This window comes from Myotis davidii, unplaced genomic scaffold (assembly GCF_000327345.1).
Source record: "Myotis davidii unplaced genomic scaffold, ASM32734v1 scaffold173, whole genome shotgun sequence".
In the NCBI taxonomy this organism is placed as follows: domain Eukaryota; kingdom Metazoa; phylum Chordata; class Mammalia; order Chiroptera; family Vespertilionidae; genus Myotis; species Myotis davidii.
Genome location: NW_006286303.1, coordinates 2,621,603 through 2,630,410, shown reverse-complemented (window position 1 = coordinate 2,630,410; position 8,808 = coordinate 2,621,603).

Sequence of the window (8,808 nt, the reverse complement as noted above, 5' to 3'; positions counted from 1 at the left end):
TGAATGAACCAACCTCTGGGGTGGGCTAGGCACGGACCAGAACTTATCAGTTCCAACGGCCTCTGTTGTTTTGCTTCATTCATATCTTGCTCACAGGAATATCTGGAATGGATCCTCTATATGAGGAGCCCATTTTTTATTGCAACAGAGTATTCCATTGTACATTACTTAGACAATGTTCACTTACACATTTTTGTGTCGATGGATTTTGGGGTCGCTTCCAGTTTTGAGGTGTTAAAATGAAGCAGCAGCTACCAGCCAGGGGTTGGGGGAGGAGGGAGTGTATGTGGGATGATGGACTGTGCTCACCCCCAAATTCAGATGTGGAAGTCCTAGCCTCTAATGGAACTGTGATTGGAGACAGAGCCTTTATAGAAATAATTAAGGTGAAATGAGGCTCTGACCTGATAGGATTGGTGTTCTTATCATAAAAGACACCAGAGAGCTCCACCCTCTCTCCCTGTGAACGCAGTGAAAGAAGGCCGTTGGCAGTCCTGGAAAAGAGCTCTCACAGGAGCCTGGCCCCACCCCCCTGGTCTCAGCCTCCCAGCCTCCAGGACTGTGAGAAATCCACTTCTGTTGTTCAAACTGCCAGGCTGCAGTATTTTGCTCAGGCAGCTCTGGCAGACTAAGGCGGGTGGATTGGGTGTGAGCAGGTTATTAACTAGAACTGGACACGAAGGCACTTTTGACTCAGGGTGAAGGGAATATTCTGTACTCTGAGTAGTAGTCGTTCATGGGTGGGTACACAGTTAAACAAATTTACCAGACTGTCCCTGTCAGATTTGTACATTTTCGTGTGTGTAAATTCTGCTTAAACTTAAAAGGCCTTCTAACCCCCACCCTTCCCCATCGTCTTACTGTTCAGGCTGATAGAACAAAACACCATAGACCGGCTCCCTGGCCACCATGCAGCCTCGGGCATTTCAGGGTGTCCTTCTTGCACATTTCTGTAGCAGAGGGGTTCACGGCCTGACCCCAGTGAAAGGGCACGGCCGGGGGTCAGCCAGCATGAGTCTGAATCCACACCTGCCATTTGGTAGTTGTGAGATGGAGGGCAACCTGCCTACCCCACCAAGTTATTTTCCACAAACAACAGACATCTGCTTCTCACCCTTCTGGAGGTTGGAAGTTGGAAGTCGGAGTGCCGGCATGAAGGTTGGGGCTCCCTTCTGGGCTGCAGACTTTCTGTGGTGTCCTCACAGAGCAGAAGGGGCCAGGGGGCTCCTGTTTAAGGGCACTAATCCCACTCATGAGGGCTCCACCCTGATGCCCTAATCACCTCCCAAAGGCCTAGCTCCTGGTACCATCACGCTGGGGGTAAGGATTTCAACATACAAATGTTGGAGTGACACAAACATCCAGACCATAGCACCAAGGGAACCTGTGTTTCAGAGATAACAATGTAGTCATGATGCCTTTGAGCAAGCCTGGTGGCGGGGAAGTAACACATTATTCATCACTGATGTACTTATGCACATGTTTGCATGCATATAAAAAAATAACTTGGTGGGGTAGGCAAGTTGCCCTCGATCCCACAACTACCAAATGGCAGGTCTGTATTCAGACGCGTGCTGGCTAACCCCCGGCTGTGCCCTTTCACTGGGATCAGACAGTGAGCCCCTCCGCTACGGAAATGTGCAAGAAGGACACCCTGAAATATCCGAGGTTGCAGAGTGGCCAGGGAGCCTGGGGTCAGGAGGCACAGAGCCTGGGTCACCGCCTCTGAGGGACTGTCCTGCCTGTGCTGCCCTGTAGAAAGGAAGTAGAAGAGAGGGCGCCTGGAAGGAGCAGACAGCTTGGAAGCCAAGGGCTCTGAGAGGAGCTGCACAAACAGCGGGGCAGCAGGGCCAAGAACAACAGGAAGCTCCCAGCCGCACCCCTGGTCGAGGCAGCCCTGGCCTGGAGACCTGGGGTTATTTTCTCCAAAGGGCCTTCTGCAGATGTTACATAAACAAAACCTCCATTGACTTCAGTTGTGGGCCTGCCCTCAAATAGCCCACGGGCTTCCCCCCAATTCCACAGTTGTTCCTCCAGCCCTCCAGGTCCCTCGGGGGCTCAGCTGCTTCCCTCCATGGCCACACATGCAGACAGCACTTTGCGGTATCCCCAAGAGGCTGCCCAAGGCAGCCAAAGGCAGGGCTCACTTGTTCTCCCTGGCAGGTTTCATGCCAGGCGTCCCTCCAAGACCTCTGATGGCTCCTGGGCCAAGGGAATTGTCTCCCCTCATGAGGGAGGCAGGAAGTGGGGTCCCAGGGACAGGTAGCTGAGTTGGCCAGCAGCAGGCGTGGGAGGTGTCTTTCCAGGGTTGCTCTAGGATAACCTTCAGGCTTCAGGCAACTTTGCCCTTAGACTGAGTCAAAGCCTTAATTTGTCTCTAGAAAAAAGCCCCATGTCTCTCAGTTCCTACAAGTTTAGTTTTTATTCATTTTTTATCTCCATTCATTCATTCATCTATCCACTTAGACACATTTCTTAAACATCTACTATGTGCTAGTACTAGGCACTAGGGATACCGAGGTGCACTTAAAAAGAAGGAACTCTTATCATTTGTGGCCCCCTGGTGTGGGCATAACCAATGAACAGAGACAGTAGGGGGGTAAGGGCATGTGCTGGGGGTGGGGGAGCGACTGGGGAGAGGTCAATGGGGGGGGGAAAAGAGACTTATGTAATACTTTAAATAATAAATGATTTTTTAAAAAGTAATGCAATACAGTCTTGCCTCCCAGGAGTTAAAGTTCTAATGCAGGGAGTAGACAAGAAAATCAGTTAGTGCAGAATGAAAAGGGGAGCTTTCAATGTCATCTCAGGCTACACGAGCCCAGGTGGAGCGCTGACTCAGACTTGGTGGGAGGTGCTGGGGGTGTGGGTGAGTGTCCCCGCTGTGTCCGCACAGAGGGAAAGGGGGGAAGGCTTCCAGAGAAGACACTGCCTTCTCTTTACATCTCCTTCCACACGGAGCCCTTGGCTAGAGCACCACTCCTGGCCTCCTGCCACCCCTTCGCTCATCTCCCAGGGGATGAGGCCTGACTTTTCTGACCTGTGAGTTCAGGACCCGGTGATTTGCTCATTCCCCGGGGGAACCATTGCCTCCTGCTCCTCCGTGCTGTAAACTGCACAGAGGCTGGCTCTGCCGGCAAGTGCTGCTTGTAGCTGGGTAAGGTCAGCATAGGAGGAGAGACTAGAAAGCCCACCTGGCTAATATATTTAAAGCTGCATTCTCCAACCCTGCTGCCATTGGTACAGACATACCATGGAGACTACAGGTTCGGTCCCAGACAACAGCAATAAAGTGAATAGCGCAGTAAAGGGAGTCACACACTTTTTTTTTTTTTTGGTTTTCCAATGCATATAAAAGTATGTTTACATTATACTGTAGTCTATTAAGCATGCAATAGCATTATGTCTATAAAAAACAAGGAACTTACCTTAATTGAAAATATTTTATTGCTAAACAATGCTAATCATTATCTGAGCCTATAAACTTATTTGACTCAGGGTTGCCATAAACCTTCAATTTGTAGACAATGCAATAGCCAAGAAACACAATAAAGCAAGGCACAATAAATGAAACATGCCTGCATTGTCACTTTGATCTCCATTTGCCTGCCTCCTATGACAGGGAAGAAAGTATTAATTATTGCACCTTCTCAAACCAACAGCACAGACGACCTAATGTTACGTTAAGCCTGGGTGGGCATGTCAAGTGTGCGACAGGGGTGGACTCACCACTGTGGCTCAGCTGAGAGTAACACTCCTCGTGTGCAGAACTGAGACCAGGATGATCCTGAGATCTGCAGAGAGAAGAGGCACATTTTCAGACCCTTTCGCTGCCTCATCCCCTGTTGCCCCAGCTCTGCAGCGAGAGGAAAAAGAGAACACAGGATAGAAGCAGCAAATCTGGATATTGTCCTTTTTTAAGAGTCTGCAGGAGTTCAACAAAGGTCACCAAGGCCTTCGGTCCAAGCCCGGCGTTCCCACTGATGTCCCAGATAAGGCTCTCGGAGAGCTGCCTGCTTTCCTTCCCGTCTGTCTTTATTTTGGAAGGACCCTTTCTGTAAATGGGTTTTGGCTTGTCTTTCTGGAACACTTCGCCCTGTTGCTTCTCGTGCTTCTTGACTTCCTGTGGAGCTGAACTTGGGATCATATTTGTCCCTAAAAGAAAACACTGTGACCATATTATCCTGTTCCCCCTGGAAGGCTGGCCAGGATCACTGCCCTTTTTTTTCTCAGAAAGGATTGGAAAGAAAAAACAGAGGGTCCCACTTGTACACCCCTTAGTCTTCGCACATCCGACAGTGCTGATTCATCACTGAATGTGTCAGTTGGTTCTTCAATTGGTAACTGGATGGTTCTCTTCTTGAGTTTTGTGAACACCAAAAGCTTCAGAATGGCGACTCGCCCAGTAGAGGGAGCTACATGAAGCAAGTTTCCCAAGCTGAATGATAAAATACTTTCAATTAGCCAAGCAGGTGGCCCTGTGTGTACTTTGGAAGCTCCATCTATCAGTGGGGTGGTGGCCTAGTCAAAAGCTCTGAGCCAGAGTAAAACTTTTGCAAGGTGGTACCTTGGGTTTTGTGGGCTGCCCAGGACTGTGTGTCTTGCTTCCATCAGCAGAGCTTGGTTTTGGCTCAATGTGACAGTTGCCGCAATTAGACAGGCTTGCAGATTCCATAGGCAGGTCGCGGCTCTGGCACAGGGAGCGAGGTGGGCAATTGTGCTGACCTGCACGCACATACCGGGCAGGGCTGCTCATGCTCACGGTCTCTGGAGATAGATCCTGGGTCAGAGAAACTTTAACACAGGTGCTTGATTAGCAACAGGCTTTAAGGGCTGTGGCTGCGAAGGAGACACAGTCACAGGAGGATCTTACAAAAGGGTTTGGAGCTCGTGTTCACCTAATCAACCAAGCTCCCTGTGGGGTTCTTGGTAAAGACCTTTACCACATAAACCGGTGACCAAGACAACTATGTAGTATGGAAACTACCAAGCAAAAGTAATATGTGTGTATTTGGATTCATGTGGGAACAGAAATTATGAAAATTGATACCTAAGGCAGAGATAGAAAAGCTGGCAAAAATGAGAACTCAGTTACTGGCAGGTGAAAAGTACAAGTAATTCTCTTGAGAAATAAGAAGGAAACAAGATGGTACATGAGTAGACTTTGCCATGTCTATTCATTTGCTAGGACCACCATAACCAAATGGGTGGTTTAAAAAGCAAAAAAAAGTCTTCTAGTCCTCGAGGCTGGATTCCAAGATCCAGGTGCTGGAGTGTGGGTTTCTCCAAGGCCTCTCTCCTGGGCTTGCAGGTGAGCACCCTCTTGCTTCCTTTCCACATGTCATCCCTCTGTGCGGTAACTCGTGGGCATATTTTTCTTTCTTTTTTTTAAAAAAAATATATTTTATTGATTTATTACAGAGAGGAAGGGAGAGAGATAGAGAGTCAGAAACATCGATGAGAGAGAAACATCGATCAGCCGCCTCCTGCACATCCCCCACTGGGGATGTGCCCGCAACCCAGGTACATGCCCTTGACCAGAATCGAACCTGGGACCTTTCAGTCCGCAGGCCGCCGCTCTATCCACTGAGCCAAACCAGTTTCGGCCATATTTTTCTTTTTATATGAAGACCAGTCATATTGGTTTAGGGCCTACCTTTAATAACCTTGTTAATCAACTCTTTAAAGACCTTATCCTATATAATAAAAGGGTAATATGCAAATTGACCTTAATGGCTGAATGGCCAGGAATGACCGGTTGCTATGACACACACTGACTACCAGGGGGCAGACATTCAATGCCGGAGCTGCCCACTGGTGGTCAGTACGTTCCCACAGGGGGAGCTCTGCTCAGCCACAAGCTGTGGTGAGGGCTGCGAGCTCAATGATGGTGGTGGGATCCTCTCCTACCTCCGCGGCAGTGCTAAGGTTATCCGATTGTAGCTCAAGCCATCTGTCAGACATCCCCCGAGGGCTTCCAGGCTGCCAGAGGGATGTCTGACTGCCAGCTTAGGCCCAATCCCCTGGGGAGTGAGCCTAAGATGGTAGGTGGACATCCCCTGAGGGGTCCCGGAGTGCACAAATTTTCATGCACCGGGCCTCTAGTGTCCAAATAAGTTCACATTCTGAGGTATTGGGGATTGTGACTTCAACACCTGAATTTTGGGGGGTCATGATTCAGCCCCTAACAACTTGAATGTTTACAACAAAGAAATTATGCTAATTATTGTAAATAGTGCTAGCTGTTATAACAGATAAACCCTGAAGTCTTAGGGCTTTACACAATTACAAATTTATTTCTTGCTCACATCAAAGTCCATTTCAGCTGGTTAGAGGCTGAGGGATGGCTGGATAAAAAGCAGTCACTTAGGGACCCAGCTGCCACCTACCACACAGGCAGTGCCCAAGGACACTTCGGAGCGAGGAGCTAGGAGGACAGTGTGGAGCAGACACAGAACTCTCAGTGGTCTTGATCAAGAAGTGACACATCACTTCCACTCACCTTCCATCAGCAAGAGCTAGTCTCACACCCACACCTGGATGAAAGGGGTTTGGGAAAAGTTGGTAGTGCCTAAGCCCAGGAGGAGAAGTGGGTTGGGTGAACATCTAGTCAGCCTCTGACACAGGAATGAAGCAAACCTGGCCGGTCTGACGTCCAGAGATGAGCCAGTTGTTGTGGGGACTGGTGACCAGGTACCCAGAAAGTCGAGCAAACATGCCTGAGAATAAAGGCATTAAGAGACCCTTCAAGGTTCTCAAAGCCATGATGAAACTTGGTCTTCAGTGGTGCTCCCCAACTTCTTTCATGGCATGGCACACAGACACGATGAGAAGTCTTGTACTGAGTATTAGACTACATGAGTCTATTCAAAGCCAGAGGTGGTGGTTCAGGAGGCTCCAACCACTGAAAGAGGTCACCTGGTCACTGTGAAGCCTGAGGGTCATAGACCAGTAACCTGTTTATCATCTATAATATGGTAAAATGTGGCAACCACAGACTTCCCCTTCATCTGGAGTCCATGTTCAGACTGGGGTGTCCCTTCTGGTGAGCAGGGCTAGTTATGTTATATCTGTAGCAACTCTTCTCTCTCTCTCTCTCTCCTAAATAACTATTTGGGGGGATTACCAAAGAAATCCAGACATGGACATTAATACCCATCAGAAGATATAACAAATGAGAAGAAAACAGAATGCAGGCTCTTGACTATGAAGCAGAGGCTCAGAGTTACCAAAAAATATATACATACTGTCTTTGGTTTGGTTTAAATCATCTCCATGTTCAACTAACAAATATTTAGCTTTGTCTAGAAAAAAAACTCAGCTGATGCTTACACATTATGGGTAAACCTACTTCTACTACAGCATGGCAGAGAGGCTGGAGGCCAATTATACAACTCGTGTGTTTTTAACAGACACTCCACTGAAGGAAACAGTTTGCAGCCCTGGGATTATTGCACCATTAGAGAAGCTTTGTAATGTTATCAACCTCGGACATTGTAAGTTACAATTTCCAGGTAGCACTTACAATGTACTTTCAGTGTACTAGGAGATTAAGTGGTGTTTTCCCTTTAAAACCAGCTCTTTCATAAAAATTATTCTTGCTTTCACGGTTACAAATAAAAAATTGGAGAAATCTTTTATTAAGATTTTAAAAGCAAATAAATAGCTTTCAGGATACTGTCCCAATCCTTTGTCATTTCCTTTCTCCATTTTCATCAAATACGGGACCGCTTAACCACACAGGAAGAGGTTGGTGGACTTGGAAAGTTGCTCAATTCTCATATTTGAATCATCACGTTAAACACAAGCTGTTGTTTCGTTAACAAGTGAAGGATAAACAAAACTTAGGCTGAGTGGAATATGGAAGAGTAATCCCTCTTAGTCTAATGATCCCAGAACAAATGAATGATTCCAACAGAAACCCGAGGAGAAAAGCATTTTCCGGGGTTGGGTCGAACCAAATAAGTCACCCACATTTCAAATTCGTGGCACCCACAAATCCAGCCTCAGAGATCACTGACTCCCGAGGTCTGCGCACCACTGGAATGCAGGAGATGATATGAGGTGGTGAAAAACCCAACAATTTAATTTTAGCAGTAATGTGTTTAATGTCTGTTAGAAAAAAATATATCCTGCAGATTTAAACCCTGATGTCATCAATATTACCAAATGAGAGTAGAGTATTTAAATTATAGGAAGGATGGCAATGAAAAAGTCATGGATTCTGAATTTGTGACTTCACCTACTTGCTAAAGTTTACTTGTAGCCCCAATGCCAATACTCACAGTGTTTTTGCGGTTATTTGCAGACAGGCCGAGTGGCAAAAAATGTGGGTTTCCCGACACGAACTTTCCCAGCGGAGGTTGGACAAGGTGACTCCCGGCCTTCTGGTTTCAGCTCCCATTCTGTAAACAAGAGTCTTTTTTGTGCCCCATTAAGTGCCACCTTCTTTTCTCATTTTTGTTCTTTTGCTGTCTGAGATGCCCCCCGTTGGAGTTCTGAAGCTCAGTGTAGTGTCCCCGAGCACTGGAAGGCTGATGAGCCTGGCGGAGAAAACACAAAACAGGTGCGTTACATAAGCTTCCTTCGGGCACGAATTGTGGGGCTGTTGGCTGTGAGTTCAATGCTCACAACTCAACAATATGTATATATATTTTTTAAACTTTGTCATTTCCTTTGTCTTTTAAAAGAAACAAACCTAGCCCTAGCTTGTTTGGCTCAGTGGATAGAATGTCAGCCTGCGGACTGAAGGGTCCTGAGTTCGATTCTAGTCAAGGGAAAATGCTTGGGTTTTGGGCTCAACCCCTG